The sequence below is a fragment of the Pan troglodytes genome, chromosome 13 (genome assembly GCF_028858775.2).
Source record: "Pan troglodytes isolate AG18354 chromosome 13, NHGRI_mPanTro3-v2.0_pri, whole genome shotgun sequence".
Lineage (NCBI taxonomy): Eukaryota > Metazoa > Chordata > Mammalia > Primates > Hominidae > Pan > Pan troglodytes.
In genome coordinates, this window is record NC_072411.2 from 112,727,159 (window position 1) to 112,746,556 (window position 19,398).

The 19,398-nt window shown below is 39.0% G+C and overlaps 1 protein-coding gene across 5 annotated transcripts in view; it reads left to right on the forward strand.

The window, feature by feature from the left end:
• Window positions 1-19,398, forward strand: part of CPS1 (carbamoyl-phosphate synthase 1) — a 201,593-nt gene that overhangs the window by 295 nt on the left and 181,900 nt on the right. The window lies entirely within an intron of this gene.

Consider the following 19,398-nt stretch of genomic DNA (forward strand, 5'->3'; position numbering starts at 1 on the left):
GCAATTATATATTACTGTTGTTAAGCAAGGCAGGATGGTAATTGTATATTTTCATAGTATGCCTCTATCTTATTTTACTAATCCTTTCCCCTAATGATGGACATTGTTTCTAACTTCCATACTACAAATAATATTCTTGGAACATGTGCTTTTATGAATCTGTGTGAGTATCCCTGAGACATACACCCAGCAGTCAATTGCTGGATCATATGAGATTCTGTACTTAATTTCCCCAATGTTGTTAGATTGCTTTCCAAAACTGCTGGACTAGTTTATATTCCCTCTAACAGTATCTATTGTTCACTCCAAGAGTATTCTCTCCAACATATCAATTGTTTCTGTCATTTCCATCTCCTCTCCAACACTTGGTATTATCTAGTGTTCTAATGTTTGCCATTCTAATGAATAATGTAGAATCTCACTGATGTTTAATCTTTTAGTTTTTCTGTGGCTAATGGTGTTGAACTTTCCTTCATATACCTGTTAGACAATTGGGCTTTACCTGTTCCTTTATTTATTTTTCTATTAGTGATTGCATTGTTTTCCTGTTGATTTGAAAGAGTTTTGTTGCTTTTTTTCCCGTGTTTGTGGGGTATATTCTGTATATTAATCTCCTTTCACTTTAGTTATTGTAGATACTTTCTTTAGTTTGTTCACATTTTCTAGGATATCCTTTATTGAATCACAATCTTTCATTTCGATGAAGTTAAACCCATCTAATTGTGACACTGTGATTTGAGGATTTAGCTTCATATTCGAAATGTCTTTGTCTACTCATAGACTGCAATGACTTCCCACATTTTATTTTATTAGCTTTTTACCTCTTATATTTAAGTCTTTATCTGGAGTTTACTTCTGAAGATGATGTGAAGCATGCGTCTAAACGGAAGGGAAGTAGAATTATTTAGAATTTAAATATAATCAAAGCATGTGACTTGTAAACACCCGAAGATTTTAATTGCTGGAAATAATATTTCCCTCCCTCCCTCCCCCCTCCCCCCTCCCCTCTCCCCCCTCCCCCCTCCCCTCTCCCCCCCTCCCTTCCCTCCCTCCCTCCCTGCTTTCCTTCTCTTTCTTCCTTTTTGTCAGAGAACCAACCCAGAGAATCCCTCCTTGGTTCTGATACAAAAGAAAAGTATTTAACATTTATTGTTTGTATTTATCTACTCAGGCTGCCACACAAAGAACCATAGCAAGTGGCCTGAAACAACAGAAATGTATTTTCCCACAGTTGTGAAGGATAGAAGTCTGGGATTAAGATGTTAGCAGGACTGATTCCATCTGAGGCCTGTCTTGTTGGCTTGTAGATGCCGTCTTCTCCTATCTTCACATGGTTGTCCCTCAGTCTGTGTTGTCTGTGTCCTAATTTCCTCTTCTTACGACACCATCATAGTAGATTATGACTTCATTGAACCTTATCATTCTTTCTTTCTTTTTTTTTTTTTGAGACAGAGTCTCGCTCTGTTGCCAGGCTGGAGTGCAGTGGCACGATCTCGGCTCACTGCAACCTCTGACTCCCTGGTTCAAGCGATTCTCCTGCCTCAGCCTCCAGAGTAGCTGGGATTACAGGCACACACCACCACGCCCAGCTAATTTTTGTATTTTCAGTAGAGACGGGGTTTCACCATGTTGGCCAGGCTGGTCTTGAACTCCTGACCTCAAGTGATCTGCCTGACTTGGCTAACCTTACTTTTCTTTAAAGACCCTTCTCCAGCAGCCACATGCTGAGATAGTGAGAGTTAGGACTTCAACGTATGAATTTGGGGGGCAACAATTTTAGCCCCAAATAGTACCTATGCTTTCACCTGTGGCTATGGTGGCTGAACACATTTGTGGCTAACACAAATTTGACAGTTATAATTTTTTATGGTTGATTCTACTTTTGATAAATTTAGGATGATTTTTTAAAAAAATGTAATGTTCCTTCTTTTAATCAATGTAGCTGTCTTGTGTGAACTTTCAGGAAATAATCATAGTATTATTGCCTCTAAAACTGAATACTTCTGGAAATCTGGGATGATTGATAACAGAGAAAACAACTATATTCTGAGGGCATTTTAGTTCCATTCTCAGACTTTAATTTCAAAATGTTATAATGTGTATTAGGGTGAAAACTATGTTAGTTACAAAGAGGCCTCAAAACATAATCTCCAAAATACATAGAAATGTATTTTTCTTAGTTCAGATTAGATTTGCTCCATGTGGCCATTCAGGATCACAGATTCCTTCCATCTCTGTTCCCACCTCCCTCAGAGTGTGATGCTCTCAGCAAGTCCATGCTGGTCATAGGTGTGTCGGTATTGCAGCTTGTGAGAAGGTCAGGCACACCCAGAGAAGTGCACAGACCAGGAAGTGGGATTTGTCACTTCCCTCGTGTTCCACTGGTGAGGATTTAGTCACTTGGCCACCTCTAGCTGCCCAGGAGGCTGTGAAATGAAGTTCTCTGCTGAACAGCTATGTGTTCAGCTACAATGAAAGAAGGGGAAGACTGACTTTGGTGGACAGTTAATGTCCTCCAATACATGATGGCAGTTTTAGTAACTGATAGCAGCTGTCTGCCAGCAAAGGCGCAGCATGCTATAGTGTCTGTGGTGTTCCTTTTGCCTCTAACCTCCTAGCAACCATGCCTTCTCTGTTTCTTCCTACCTATTCCCTTGATCCTTGTTAGCTGGTGGGTCTTTGGGGTAAAAGAGAGATCTTGAGACTCCATATCCTATATTTTTTCTAGAAACTCCCCACCTGCTTTCAAACACACATATACGCACACAGACAGACACACACATACAAAATCAAGCAAATGGTTTTTACTTTTTTCACTTTTCTCCTAAGTACCACTTGTCTCTTTTTTTGTTGTTGACATTACCTTATTTTCTTTTTAGCTCAAAGAAGTGTAAAGCAAGAGCATCTAAGCTTGAGTCTAATATCACCACACTGCTGGTTTAACACCCAGCTGGGACTGTACTACTGAAGCAATTTTCTGTTTCGTTCATAGTACAGAATTCATGGATTGACAGGAGCAATTGCCAGTGGAGGAAACAAGAACATAAACAGATGTACACCAAGCGCACTACGGAACACTTTTAATTTCCTGGAGACAGTATTTCTTATGGCACTGGCAACCTTTCCTCTCTGCCTTGTCAGGATCTTATTAGTGTGCTGACAGATTCCTTTCTCTCAGTGTACCTGCTGGGTAAGAGCTGCTATTATGTGGAACACAGGTGTGCTGGGGTTTCCTTGGGAGATTAAAAAAGACTGTGAGTCCAGAAAGTTGGTAAAAGATGTACAAACATTTAAGCTTTTTCCTTTCTCCACCTAACACTTGTGATGGGCTCTTTATCAAGCAGTGTTAGTATGTGTCTTTAACGAGCAGAAAGAAAAGGAGACTTCCCCCTTTGCTGTTGAAAATATGTGTCTATATTGCATTGTTAAATTTATGCAGGTCCCCATTTCTCTATATGATTGAATTTCATAATGATGGGAAGGATGGAAAGTATCCCCTACTGGAGGGGTCTTCTCAGGACGCTGAATTGTTAATCAAGTGGATTATTTTTGCTTCCATCCCATCCAACCACACAAAACTCAGCCATGGAAAGATGATATATTACCAAAGCCCTGCATTGTCCCATTCTGATGTGTTCTTTTGGCATATCTGATAGTTGTACACCCTGGCAGGGGAGAGTAGCCAACAGAGAGATACTCAGGCCTTTGCAGTCCTTCTTTTAAGATTTGGAATTGCCACACAGCAGGTGCTCTTCAGTCATTTGAAAGAGAAAACTTAACATTTTCCTACTTGCCTAGTAGCCACGTTATTTGTGCTTCATTTTTCCTTTCTATTTGCCTTGAGCGCAGGTGTATAGGTGAGTAACTGTAAGTAGAATGTAGTTCATAAGAAGTGGAGAAGCTGCTACTTCAGGGCAATAGGAATTTAGCAGTGGAATTTATAGACCTAGAAGGACACTTCAAGAATCCAGCTGGTTCATCCTGTGATTGCCTTGTGGGATCATCTTGAACTGACCATTCTACTGGTCAGCCAGTGGCTATGGCAACAGCCAGGGCTGCAGCTGCAGAGAGGAGCTGGCTTCTTTAACTGGCTTCTTATACATCATCACAACACCTGGGCTGAGCCTCAAAGCCTGGGCCCAGGACTGTTTTTGGAACTAGCTGAGAAAGGGAGGATGAAATTCTCAGGACTAATTTCCTGCCTCCTGAGGGACAGTACTTGGCATTCAAGGAGTTATATAAAACTTTTTTCCCTGGGTAACTCCAAGTTCGGAAGCAGCAATTCTCATACATTGTATCAGGAGCTTGTTTAAAACACAGATTCCCAGACCTCAGGAGGTTTGGGTTGAATCTGCGTTTTAAAAATCTTCATATGAAACTCTTGTAGACTACGTTGAATCCCTTTGTTTTTTTTTTTCTTTTGAGATGGAGTCTCGCTCTGTCTCCCAGGCTGGAGTGCAATGGTGCGATCTCGGCTCACTCAGCTCACTCTCGTGTTCCAGCAATTCTCCCACCACAGCCCCCTGAGTAGCTGGGATTACAGACCCGTGCCACCACGCCTGGCTAATTTTTTGTATTTTTAGTAGACACAGGGTTTCACCATGTACCCCAGGCTGATCCGCCTGGCCAAGTGATCTGCCCGCCTCAGCTTCCCAAAGTACTGGAATTACAGATGTGAGCCACTGCTCCCACCTGAATCTTAATCTTAATGTGATTCTTTTGCAGACTATAGACTAGAGTTTGACATATGCTGGTGAGAGAGAGAGAGAGAAAGAGAGAGAGAGCACAATTCTGAATATAAAAGCCATGGTTCTAAAGGTTAACAGACTGAAATTCCTTGAGTTATCGTGCCCATCAATTTACATTTGTTATATCATAGTCCCTAAAGGATTTCCTAATATTTAAAAAGAAAAAAGAAATATCTTTTCACTGCAGCCTAACCCAATGTGTACTTATAGGTGGTTATTTCACTTAGATACTTTCAGAGAAAGAGCATTCATAACTTCTTTTGGCAGTCAATTAGGGTTCTTAATGCCCTCATGTTTTTTCCTTAGATCTAGACTAAATATTGATCAACCAGAAACTTAAACATATTTTGGGCAGAATAAAGAACAACTAGTCAAGATAAGTCTTTTTAAGTTATAAAAGTTTAATTTGATCTTCTTCAGGCGGAATAATTCAATTTTATACCCTTTCATCTTGGGGCCTAAGTACTTTAATAAAGATCTATACCTTTAAGCCAGGGGTAAGCAAAGTAATGCTGAGGGTACCAGGAGGCATGCTGTCGCTCTGTGTGTAAAGACTCATAAACCTTCCAGAGCAATTAGTGGTGTTGGTAGGAACACATAAAGGCCAAGAAGGGGAGGTTAATCCACATCCCCTTCCTAATAACAGCATCTACTGTTTTCAAGACTTTACTGTAGGATAGGTACTTTACTCGAACTATTTCCTTTCATCTTTGGAAAGTAGTCTCATGAGTAATACTACTACTCATCCCTCTTACATGTGAGGAAACAGAGACTTACATAGTTATCTCACTGTTCCAAGGTCACCATCACGTGAGTGGTGACCCCAGACCTTCTGACTTGAGAGCCAATATGCTTAACCATCTACTGTCCTCCTCCTTCTGCCCAGGTAGCTCCAGCCACCAGCATTTCCTCCCCCTTTTCTCCCTGCTGGGCATCAGGGCTCTTATATGCTGCCTTGACTATATGGGTCCTCTCGTAACTCCCACTCTCCATTATAAATTCCTAATTTACTCTCTCTGCACCAAGTCTGTATTTCCCTCACTCTGAATATTTAAGAACACAGTTCAAATAAACTGGCATAGCTATATATGTTGCCAGACAAACCTTTTACATCTGTCTGCAAAAATCACATTATACCTGTTTCCATGTATCTTGTTTATTCACAAGGTTGGCCTTACCTGGATATGTCAGGATTGGGCCTCTAAAATGTCCCTGAATTATATTTTCTGATTTATTTGTTGGTTCTTTTGCTCATTCATTGATCCATTTACTTATTCTTCAGATGGGTGTTGCAAAGTGTCTATGGAATGCATGTTGTATTCTAGGTTTGAGGAGTGGCTTCTGAACTGAAATATCTCACAAATAAGAAACTGAATAAACAAACAAATGACTACAATGTGCATAAATGTTATGTCTTAAGATACTAAGAAAACCATGAGAACTCATGGTGGGAGAGTCACCTTACCTGACCTGAGGCAGTCAGGGAGGTTTTGTAGAAGGTGACATCTGAGTTGAGTTTGGAAGGAAGCATAGCGATGAGCCAAGTGAAGGTGATCCAGGGGAACATCCCAGACGGAAGGGTCAACCTGTGCAAAGATGAGTCAGGCAAAGTCACAGCACTTTCACATAAATGCCAGGAGCCCAGATGGAGCACAGAGAGGGGTCAAGGCCCAGAAAGAAAAGAGGTTGCAGAGAGACAGTGGTCTTGGAACTTCTTATAAGACATGACAAGGAGCTTACACTTTATCCTAAAGACAATAGAGAGCCATGGAATGATTTTGAAACTGGCCAATTGTCCCATAGAACTGATGTTTATGATTTCTTTTGAATAAACATAGAAATTGACCCTCCTGGTTTTAAAACTTGAGACATTTACATTTGTCTTATCTGAGTTCCTTTCTCAGGAAACCAACCATCAGGCCTCCCAGATAGTATCAAGGGACTGTAACTTACCAGATCACCACATCTGGACGATGAGATGCCAGAACGCTCACCTATCATGACTACCTAACTGACTACCTGCTTTCTGTTGACTAACTGCTCTTCCTTACCCCTCCCTAAATTCTGTATTCTCATATATGATTGCATTTCTTTCCTGCTATAAACCCCCCTAATTTTAGTAGGTGTAGGAGATAGACTTCAGACTGATTTCCCATCTCCTTGGCACCTGATTGAAGCCTTCTTCCCTGGAAAAACTGATTGTCTCAGTGATTGGTTTTCTGTGTGGCATGCAGCAGAATCTAGACTGAATCCCTATTGTTTCAGTAACAGTTTTTAAAAATAGATCTTGGCCGGGCATGGTGGCTCACGCCTGTAATCCCAGCACTTTGGGAGGCTGAGGTGGGCAGATCATGAGGTCAGGAGATAGAGACCATCCTGGCTAACATGGTGAAACCCCGTCTCTACTAAAAATACAAAAAAAAATTAGCCGGGCATGGTGGCAGGCACCTGTAGTCCCAACTACTCGGGAGGCTGAGGCAGGAGAATGGTGTGAACCCGGGAGGCATGAGCTTGCAGTGAGCCAAGATGGTGCCACGGCACTCCAGCCTGGGTGACAGAGCGAGACTACATCTCAAAAAAAATAAATAAATAAATAAAATAAAAATAAAAATAGATCTTATGAGACATAATGGACATAAGTAAACGGTATCTAAAGTATACCATTTGATAAGTTTTGACTTAGGTATATACCCATAAATCATTACCAAAATTGAGATAATGATCATTATTTCTCACCCCCAGATTCCCTCATACCATTTATAATTCCTGCTTCCTGTTTTCCACTGACAATCTCTGTTTCCTAGCCATGGACAATCACTGATCTGCTGTCTGAAAATATATAATTTCTGCATTTTCTAGAATTTTGAATAAGTAGAATTTTATAGTATGTAATTCTGATTTTTTTCACTCAGTATAATTATTTTTAGATTTATCTATATTGCAGGTATTAATAGTCAATTTCTTTCTATTTGTCAGTTTTATTCCATTGTATGAATTTGCTTCTCAAGATGTATTTCTCCATTCATCTGTTGATGAATGGTTGAATTGTATCCAGCCATTGGCTATTACAAATAAAGCTACAAGTAACATGTTCATACTTTGTATGGATACAGTCTTTCATTTCTCTTGTGTAGATATCTAGGAGTATAATGGCTGGGTAGTATGTTAAATGTACTTTAAGAAACTAATAAATTGTTTCCCAAAATGATTGTACCATTTCACATTCCCACCAGCAGTTTATGAGATTTCTAGTTCCTCCACGTACTTACTTGTCAATACTTGGTATATTCTGCCCTTCTAATTTTAGCATTCTGGTGGATTTGTAGTAGTATCGCATTGTGATTTTAACTTTCATGTCCCTAATTACTAATGCTGTTACATTTTTTAATGCTTATTTGCCAGCCAAATACACACACACATACACACACACACACACACACACCCTGTATATATATATATGGTAATGTGTTTGTTCAAATCTTTAGTCCCTTCCCCCATTCCCAACTTTTAAATTGGGATGTTTATTTACTTAATATTATTCATAATAGCTTTGAGAGATCTTTATATATAAGTCATTTATGAGATATATGTAAAAACATTTGTTGATGTTTTCTCTTTGGCTTCAGCTTGTCTTTTCATTCTCTTAAATGTCTTTGAAGAGCATCTAATGACTGGTCACTCACAGAAGTACACGTGCCCAACACCCTTGCTTCAATCTAGGACCATCTTATGTCCTTATATCATCTTATCATCTTACGTTTTATATCCAGAGCTGCCCATAGGATGGGCTGAAGCCTCTTTTCTTTTTTTGAGATGGAGTTTCACTCCTGTTGCCCAGGCTGGAGTGCAATGGTGTGATTGCGGCTTACCTCAACCTCCGCCTCCTGGGTTCAAGCGATTCTCCTGCCTAAGCCTCCTAAGTAACTGGGATTACAGGCATGCACCACCACACGCAGCTAATTTTGTATTTCCAGTAGAGACAGGGTTTCTCCATGTTGGTCATGCTGGTCTCGAACTCTTGACCTCAGGTGATCTGCCCGCCTTGGCTTCCCAAAGTACCAGGATTATAAGTGTGAGCCACTGCGCCCAGCTAGCTCTTTTCGAATGCATTGTAGGTCAACTTCTCCTTTGCTCAATCTGCCTTCCTCACACTCTGGCTTTTCACAGCTCTTATTCCAGAGGGCACTCCACCATAACCTCTTACATGCCAATTTCTACCTTGAGTTTGTTTCCAGGAACCAAGCCTAAAAACAGGACCCATGCCTTTTATTTATTTATTTATTTATCTATTTTTTGCTTGCTTTGAATTCTTACTCTGTAAATGAATTGTGCTGTCTACACACAGAAAAATATACATTGAAGCATGTCTTTGTTTATTCCTAGTTACATTTTTTGGAAATGAAGTATAACTCAAGAATATTTTTAACCTACATTCTCATTTCCTTAAATAAGCTATTCTTAACTTTCTCAGAAGGACCTACTGAACAACATGTCACTCTTTTGTCTTTTCGTGTGGCTTCAGCCGGAGTGCTCACCCCACCCGGCTTCTTCCCTGTTGGCTTACTGTCACTTCTCTCTGCCCTCTGACCTCAGCCATTTAGATATTCAGTTGGAGGACTTGCTCTCTGTTGTCTTACATCTAGCTAGTACAAATGATAGGTGGACCTTGATATACAACAGATTCAATATGAGCCACCTGAGGTTTGTGGCAGCTCCATAATTTGTAAAAGAATTGGCTTAGGCGGCTTCTTGTGGGTTGGAACACACAGTGGGCTTGTCTAAGCCTGCATTTGCAAAACACTTTACATAAGATAGAAAAGCATCAGTTGTGCATATTAAGGAATGAGGGGTGAGGACTTTGGTGGAAATTACACAGATCTTCCTCCAAGCCATTTGACATTGGTATTCTTCCGATGACTTGATGTCCTTATGTTTAAGATTATTTTAGGAGTTGTTTAGAACATTGTGATGCTTTTTTTTTTTTTAAAGCTAAATCTGATTTCTTATTTTTTAGAATTCTTTTCCCCACAGTTTGGCTTTTCTCATTCAAGTGTTCGGATAGTAAATTTACCTTTGCACATGTTTGTGCTCCCAGCCGTACATATCAATTCGTAAAAAGCCAAATGGAGAACAGTTTAGCATCAGTGAAATGTCAGGAAAATGCCCAGAAGGCACCAACACAATACTAGAGTTTCAAATTTTGAGAATGGAATTAGGCCACAAAATCAGTTTTCTTGCCTGTGTCATGGACCATGGGGATGTGTCCTAGTTCTTTTAAAAAAAGGGCATCTAAACCTCTCTCAGTACAACTTACAGGTCTGTGCTGGGGACCTGTGAGAAACCTCTGGATTTGAGACTAATTGAATCTGCATTGAAATGGCCTTTTCCTTTCTTTATTAAAAAACTGATTTGCTCTACCACTTTTTTCTTTGGCTTGCTTGCATTATCCTTTTTTTTTTAAACTGCAGAAATCATATATTCTTCAAGGTTAGAAGAAAAAAAAAGAAGAGAAAAAATCAGAACCGAATCATACTTTTTGTTAGATCATGTGTATAATATTCCCTTTTGTGGTGGTGGAAAGAACTCACCTCCTCTGGTTTAGAGGGAAGAAGAGTCAGTTGTCAATGCAAAGTTCTATTACAACATCTCCAAAGCCATAGTTTTTATTTGAAAAGCGAGGAAGTGTGACAACATATGACTGGGCCTGTGATTATCATTCAGACCCGTACAGTGAAAACTCTGCCTGAATTTGTTCATGACCACATTTCTTTTCCAGGTTTGACAGATTGTAGTTTTCCAACTGTCTCCTTATTAACATGCTGCCTGTTTCCTCTACCTACTTTTGCTGCACCTGCTGTGATAGTGATTGTTTTGTGTATATAGGTACCATTGCCTTCAGAGATTAAGGGCGCACATTGTGAGCAGAAATAAACCAATGGATTTATCAGTGACTGTACAAATTCCACCTATCTTTTGGACAATAATTGAAAGATCTCTCTTGGGAAAGTAATGTTTTTCTTTGGGAATTGTGGGTTAAAAAACTATGTTTACAGCTATGCCTATCTCCTCTTCCTCATTCCTTCATTCCTTCTACTTTTTGATTTATAATTGTATTTCATAGCCAGAAAAATGCTAAAGAGGTTAATTTTTTATATTATAAAGTAAAAAAAAATCCTAAGTAAGTTTACTGAGATTTTTCTAGCAAAACTAGAAGTCTTAGTGGGCTTCAGATTCATACTCGTGAATATTCTTTTAATTCTTACTTTTATACAAATCTTGGAAATTAGAGGTACAATAGATTATTAAGAATTATGAAAATGTATTCATTGGAGAGCTTAGCAAGAAAATTGCTTATGTTAACATTTGAAAAACTATTTGGTCTACCTGCACTGCAAACTTATAGATGATGGGAAAGCTTATCTTTAAGGCCTGGATCAGTGCAAACAGCCCTGAAAAAGGAAATCTCCAGTTTAATTTACCTTTCAGAACTGAAGAATATATATTGCAGAATTTAAAGAGCAAAGGATCTTCTCTCCTATCTCCTAATAGATACTCTTTGTACCTAGGGTCAGTCTGACTTGGTGGGTGAGGTATTTAACTGCTGCTGACCTTGCTTTGAATTTCTGGCTACAGAGCATTTCAGAGGACAGAGCAAATCTTCTGTTGGGTGTCACATAGGTGGATGCATGCTGGTGCTGGTTCATTCACTGGCACATCCCAGGAATGAATATTTTCTTCCTTGCACATTCACCTTACTCTAATAGACTGACCCAGAAACAGAGCTGGTCTAGTTTTATATGTAAGTAGGAAGGAAAGTTTTCTTCCCTGGCACATACACCTGCTAGCACTCTGACACTTCTAATTTGGAGGTCACAGGAGCAAGTAAATAAATACTATTTAAGGAGCATTAGAAGAAGAAAATTTGGTTTAAACCAAAAAAATCATAAAGTGGGGAGGCAGAGCTACAAACAAGCTGTGGGACTTCAATCATACTTGCTTTCTTCCATACTATTATAAGAATAAAATAAAAAAGGAAGGAAGGGGGAGGCCGAGGCAGGCAGATCACGAGGTCAGGAGATCGAGACCATCCTGGCTAACATGGTGAAACCCCGTCTCTACTGAAAATACAAAAAATTAGCCGGGCGTGGTGGCGGACGCCTGTAGTCCCAGCTACTTGAGAGGCTGAGGCAGGAGAATGGCGTGAACCCGGGAGGCGGAGCTTGCAGTGAGCCGAGATCCTGCCACTGCACTCCAGCCTGGGCGACAGAGCGAGACTCTGTCTCAAAAAAAAAAAAAAAAAAAAAGGAAGGAAGGAAAGCAGGCAGCCAGGAAGAAAGGAAGAAAGGATGGAAGGAAGAAGGAAGGAAGGATGAAGAAAGAAATAAACATATTTCACTTTATACACAGCCTTGCTTCAGTTGGAGAGTGATTCAACTACTCTCAGCTTTCTCTGTAACCACTCAGGAATACCATTTAGAAAAACGTTCTTGTAGAGCTAGAGCCTATTGCTAATAGTAATATTCTGGAAAATTATGGGGAGATATATATGCTTATAGGCTTACCTCTGACCTACAAATAGTCTCTAATAGAGACTATAATTGTGCACAATCCCTTTTTTCCTCTTCTGCCTAGCCATGGGAAGTTTTTCTATGTAGGCTTATGTGACCTTTCTAGGTTGTCTGAAATAATCTTGCATCTAGTACATGAATATTACTTAATAAATCCATAAGTATGTACCAGGTGATTTGGCTGCAGAATCAAAATTTTAAAAATGATCCATATTAACTACATCTGAATTTATCCTTGAGCTCCTCTTCTCGTTGTAAAGTGCATTGCACCTGTAAAGAGAGGAGTGCAGAATACTTGTGGAAGTTTGTAGGGGGACAGTGAAGGACATTTATTGGTCTAGTTAATGGTAATAGGATATATCCAAAGTGGAAATAAAAGAGAGGCTGTCTTAATTCAGTGGTGAGCCAGGGCTATAAGTAACAAAAGGTGGATTTCTTGGGAAATGAATCAATTCATTTTTTGTACCATCAAACTGGGATCTAAAATATGAGCCCCATGATACATATGTACACAATGAAACTGTTGGTCTGTTATTGTAATTCTTGAAAATCTCAGTTTATAGTTTTTGTGTGTAAGATAATATTATCCACAGAATCCTAGGTTGGGAGTCTAGTTCTGTTTCTGCTTCAGAAGACTCTTGTCTCAGAGAAGACCCTTGAAACTCTGTGGTCCCTAGGATCCCTCATCTGTAAGATATAGAATGTTCTAGGGGCAAAGTTGGAAAATCCCCTTGAGGACTATGATGTTCCAGACTAGGACACTTTATAATGCTTCCAGGATGCTAATTTCTGGAGGCAATTAGTAGGTTTGTAAACAAATTCTTTTGAAGTGAAGGTTTGAATTGTGTATTGGCAGGAATTATTTGGATAATTGACTTGAATGAGTTTAATTGGCTATAAGAGTTTCATTTTTGTTTTGTTTCTTAGGATGATGTAATTACTGCCTGTGTTGAGTTCCTGCAGGAATGATTTAACTGTTGGATATTTTGAAATGTTCTGGTGGTAAAAGCATGTATTTGGTATCTGTGTGTTTTTTTTTTTTTTTTTTTTTTTTTTTTGGGACGGAGTCTTGTTCTGTTGCCAGGCTGGAATGGTGCGATCTTGGCTCACTGCAACCTCCACCTCCTGGTTCAAGTGATTCTCCTGTCTCAGCCTCCCAAGTAGCTGGGACTACAGGCGCGTGCCACCATGCCCAGCTAATTTTTTGTGTTTTTAGTAGAGATGGGGTTTCACCATGTTAGCCAGGATGGTCTCTATCTCCTGACCTCGCGATCCACCTGCCTTGGACTCCCAAAGCGCTGGGATTAGAGGCATGAGCCACCGCACCTGGACATGTTTGTTTTTTTCCTGGTGTTCTGAGTGTCCTGTGGCAATGGGAAGTTACCATCTCACCTCCACTGTTAAGGCACCAAGTTTCTACCTCTTGCCCCCTAAGAAATGTGGGATCACCTTGAACAGATCTGTCAGCCCTGGTGAGTTTCAGATACCTGTCTCCTAAGAGGAATCTTCTGCTAGGTTAGGGGAGGGGGTCCTATAACAGCTGGAACATAGGCCTTCCCTTCATTCTGTTAACCTGAGGAATAGTCATATCATTCTGCTCTCTCAGTTCTTGTTTCTTAACTTAGCAGGGAATTCAGTGGAGATTTAAGGGTGGTAGCAATAAAGCTTGTGAGAGTGCTTATGAGCCACTGACAGCAACCAACACTATTGTAAGGGAGTTGCTAGATAACCAGGAACCTGGTGGCTGGGCAGAAGCTGACAAAGTTGACTGCTATGAATTTAGATTGTGGCCTACCAATATATGAATAGACAAGAGTTAGACTTCACTATCCCTCCAGAATTCTTTTTCTGTGCAATACCATGTTATCATTATATAACATTCATCATTTGGAAATCTCAAAATAAGTTATAAGATATAGCAGCATTTGATGGCTGGAAAACCTTTAGACATAGTTACATAGCTTAATGACCCAAAACTTTCTGCTTTATGTACATATGAAAGTAGAGGTTCCAAAATGTTAAGTTAATTGCTATCGTCCTCTAGCAAGTCTCTACAGAAGTCAGAAATAGGACAGCTATTGTGAATAGGTACTGGATAATTTTTCTTTTTTAAGAAATGCAAGCAAAAGCATTTACTACGTTTACTATCACTGAAGTTTGATCATCTGCAGAAAATAACTTTTAATGTATTCTTTAGAATGAAGTATACATAGATAGTATCTGCCTTCTTTATTTCACCATGAAGCCTAGAGGGCAACTGGTAGCACAGAATTTAGAAGATACTTTTTTTTTTTTGCCTATCTTGCTTTTATTAATTTTAGTATCTGTAAGTTCTTTGAGAAAGGTTATATACTCAGGATATGTAGTAAGAGTGCACAAAAATTGAATTATTAATAACTAAAATGAGAAAAGAAGTTTATATTGCAGGGGTTCTTAAAACTTTTTTGGTGTCTTGACTGCTTTGGCTATCTAGTGAAGCCTATTAACCCCTCTTGGAGTACTGTTTTAACAAACAATATAAAATACAAAGGATTCAAAGAAAACATATCACATTGAAATACAGTTATACAAATAACTTAAAACATTGTGATAGAGTAATGTGTATGCTTCTTATTTACACATTATAAACAGAATATAGTGGCTGGGCTAATAATAATAAATTCAAAGTACTGACACATAGATTTTCAAGACGTCTGCAACAACTGCAATAATAAATAAAAGTATCTATAAGTTCTATCTGTGATAAAGTCACAGGTTCTGCTAATAATACCGTGTTTTGGTGCCTGCATTTGTATTTGAACAGAAAACTAAATTTCAGTTAATATTAGTGAAAATAAATGATGGAATTTTGCTTTTCAATTCAAGTTTATGGATCCTTTGAATTTTCTCCCTGGACTCCTCTCTGTGGGTTCAAAGTGAAGAAGTCTTCTGTTGGGTTCTCAGCTCATCTTTTCATCACTTGCTTCTCTTAGATAATGTTCAAATACTGGTTACAAATAGGAGAATAAATGATGAGTTCATTGGACGAGAATTGAGGGGAGTTAGCAGAAGATTTCTGTAAGAACACAGTCTGGGTGTCCCAAAGCAAGTTATAAAGTAATACAATTTTTCTTCGATCCCACTCACCATCCTTTCTGCATCATCTTCCTCCAAGTCAGGTGCTCAGTGTTTCTGAGTGAGATGAACAATTCAATCAGATGTAATTGTTAGTCACAATGTTTTAGTCTTCCCATGGATGTATTAAGTATATATATTTACATATATTCTACAGGAAGTGGCACTATTTAATCAAGGAAATCCAATGCCAATAATGGATTTTGGGGATCTACCCAGGATAGATAGGTAAAGGGATATTTTTGGCCGTTACTGACACCTTTCAGTCACCTAATGATTGGCTATTTGTCTTGCCTATTTATAAGTCAGTTGTAAGTTTCATTGGGCAAACAAAAGAAGTTGTTGTTTTTCAGTCTGCTGTTGGTTTTACCTTTCCCGGCAGTAACGTTTCCCTAGGGGCAAGCAAATACTCCAAGTTGAACATCTCATTTACAGCACTGTCATTTGGGGTGATAGTTATTTGTAGTTTGTAGAGGAATTATTTCATTCATATGAGTGAACAGATGGGTTAATAAAGCTGTCTGAAGTTGCAAACTGGTACACAGACTATTTCAGGGACATCCATCATGGTGTCATGTTGCTGAATGCTGAACTACCAATAGACTATTAGATTACAAGCACCTTGGAAACCAGAATTAAACCTAATCTAAACCCAAGCCATAGCAACAGAGTAGCGAGGTAGGCTTTACTTCTAGTCTTCAAGAAGTGAAGGTAGCTTGGCATCTGCTGCTATCATGCAGGCATTAGAACATTTAAAGAAAACATGTAAGCTGTGACAATGTTAATTTCATAAGAAAAAAATGGGTTTGTATAATTTTATTCTGAAATGTGTTTCCTTTATTTTCTAACTATAAAATGGTTTTGACATCTTCAAAAACATCATCGCATAAATGCAAACATATTTTTTAAAGAACTAACACTTTATAGACTTTAGGTGAAGGGATTCTGCAAGGACTGTGACATCCAATGGGAGGGTGCTTATGTGTGGTGTGTATACAGACCTAATAAGAACTACTTCAAAGTTTTACAGAACTTGTCAGAAGTCTTATAACTCGTACCAAGGGGAAGATAACAGCAATCAAAGTTGTAAATAAACTAGATGTTGCTGGCTAGCAAGATTTCTCTACATAGACCCTAAACGGCCCTATTGTCAAGATTTGTGTGGGAGATGCAAAGGCAAACACCTATCCTGTGTGAGCACTTTCAGCTTCAAATATCATTTCAATAAATGAATGCAAAAAATAGTAAAAAAAAATACAGCAGGATCATGGCTGGGGCTAGGTCTAAAATAACAAAATTATTTGTTATTTTAATTGTGTGCACAAGCTGTCTCCTTTTTGTAGTGAGCTCTGTTTTGTCTTACACTTCACTGAAGTATGCACTGCATACTGAGATTTGATTGAAGCCACATAAGAAGGAAAGATTTGGAGGGCAGTGAGGGAGTCTGCCATGGTTGCTGGTTCTCTATGAGGCTCAATCGTTGGGGTGCACATGGCATGCAACACTGATGCTTGACAATATAAGGCAATGGCTTTCAGCTATGGCTGCACATTATAATAACCTAGCAAGCTTCTAAAACATACCAATTAAATTAGAGCCTTCTGGGGTGGGGTTCTGTCTTTGGTATACACTAAAAACACTCCAGGTGATTGTAATATGCAGCCAGGGTTGAAAATCATTGGTAAAATGGATGCAAATATCAGTCCATAAACTCAAATGCACAAGAAGCAGAACTTAATTTTTTATTCCCAGCCTCAATTTTGCTACTAACTTCATTCTTTTTTATGGTTTACTTAACCCTGTAGTTCAGAGTTCTTACGCAGTGCAAAATTTTGGGGAGCAGAGGAACCTCTTATTTGTAGGTCATCTGTCCACTAAAGTTACCATTGGATGTCCATCACCCCATCAACATGACACTTTTGGTCCAGTGGTGCGGCATGCTTGGAGAACTGGCATCTTTCTGTGATGTGCCTCCACTCAAGAACTAGGTCTGAGCCTAAGGGATGCCACAAAACTCAGTAGTCACACAAGTCATATTTTAATGTATAATTACTGATATCTAAATTAATGCAAAAAGTCCACAATGAACAAAATATCGGAAGTTTAAATAAAAGCAGTGTCAGTACCCACTCTGTCCCCAGCTTTTCTTCTTGTGGTAGGAAATACTGCCTCTCTAGCAATGTGCAGACTGCAGTTTTTTCCTGCTTGTTCATTCCAGTTGAGGAAAATGTCATTTAATCCAGGAAAAATATTTTTCATTTTGTGTTTCTGTCTTGCATATTTAATCTACTCTGGAGAATATTCTTTTGTACACCTGTTTCCAAATTAGGTGTAAAGTTTTGGAAAAGAGTATATGAAGAAAAGTATTCAGTAGGCAACTTGAAATGTTTGCTTTGCCATTTCTCTCTTATTTGTCACCGAGCATAGAATTCACTACCTGCTTGAGGTATATGTGACTGTGTATGTGTGTGTGGGTAAGTGTGTGTGTGTGCATGAAGGGATAGAGTGCCATAAGGGTCTCCTTCCCTCCCTCTTTTCTTTTTTTCCTCCCTCTCTCACTCCCTCCTTCCTTACCTTCCTCCCCTCTTTCCCTCCCTGTGTTCTTCTTTCCTTTCTGCAAAATAAAGGCAAATTGGTAGGAAACTTAAGATATTTTTTATTATTTCTCAAATATTCAGATACTATTTTTGCCAACATGCCCTGTAGTCCATACAGGGAATTTCTTGGACTTGGACCTCACCAAAAACTTCCACCTAGCAGGGGCACTAGAAGCTTCAGTGGCATCTGTCCCTGGGTTCTGTGATTTGCACAAGAGAGTGCTCAACTTTTCCACTCCACATTTTACTATGTAAGGAATTAAACCAAAACTGTGTATGTCTCTCTGTCTCCAGAGCCCTTGGTGGAAACAAGTCCTTCTGCCTTTGCTTCTCCTATCTCTCAGATGGTGGTTGATAACCCCCATCTTGTTATCAGCATTTCCTGCCTCTATTCCTTGGGTGTCTTTGAATAAATAATTTCCTTTTCTTCTAGACACAAGTAAGAGCTAACATAGGAATTAACTTAAGCAAATTGAGTCTTCTTGAGGAGCTCCTGTGCAAAGATGTCTGGATGTCAGCAGATCATGTTTCTTGGCAAGAGAGAAGGACAATGAATTCATGGAGGCTAGATCATCTAGGGCCCTATTTGCAAGGAATTTGGCTGTTTCTCAGCATGAGATGAGAAGGCATCCGAGGATACTGAATAGAGAAGTGACATAACCTACATAGAACTTAACCTTAGTTGCACTACTCTCTTGCTAGCTTCCTGCTCTTCCTCCAACATGCAGGCACACTTCCTCCTCAGGGCTTTGGTACTTGCTTTTCTATTTGCTTGAGACGTTTGCCCCACAGATAGCTGCACGGCTCAGTGCCTCACCTTCTCAGCAGCATCCTTCCTGGCCACCCTATTTAATACTTAAACTTCTTATACTTTTTCTTCGCTACTTTATTTTCCTTCATTGCATTTATCTAATACTATGTGTTAACTGTCTATGTCATTTATTTTCTGTCAAAGAAAAATAATTATATTCTGGACAGCTGGTCTGTTTTTTATCAAATAGGGAATGGAAATCTTTTAACTGATTATATCTTTCCTTCTTTTATTTTTGGAATTAGCTCTAATAAGCTCAGCAAACTTTGTGTAAGATCTAATTAAGGGGTATCTTCTTGTATGCTAACTCTTCCAGATTTCATCTTACTATTTGGTCATCATTACCTTTGACCCAGATTTAAATTTTTAAAAAATGTATTACTGTTTTATATCTACTTTTGTTTCAAATAATCTTTAAGCAAGGCATGTCATAAAGAAGAATTTATCCTTATATCTCCTATACCCGGTGAAGTTTGTGCATATAGAACATGTGAAAAAGCTGAATATGATATGTAAAATGTAATAAAATGTTAAAAATATTCATATCCTATTTACCTCTG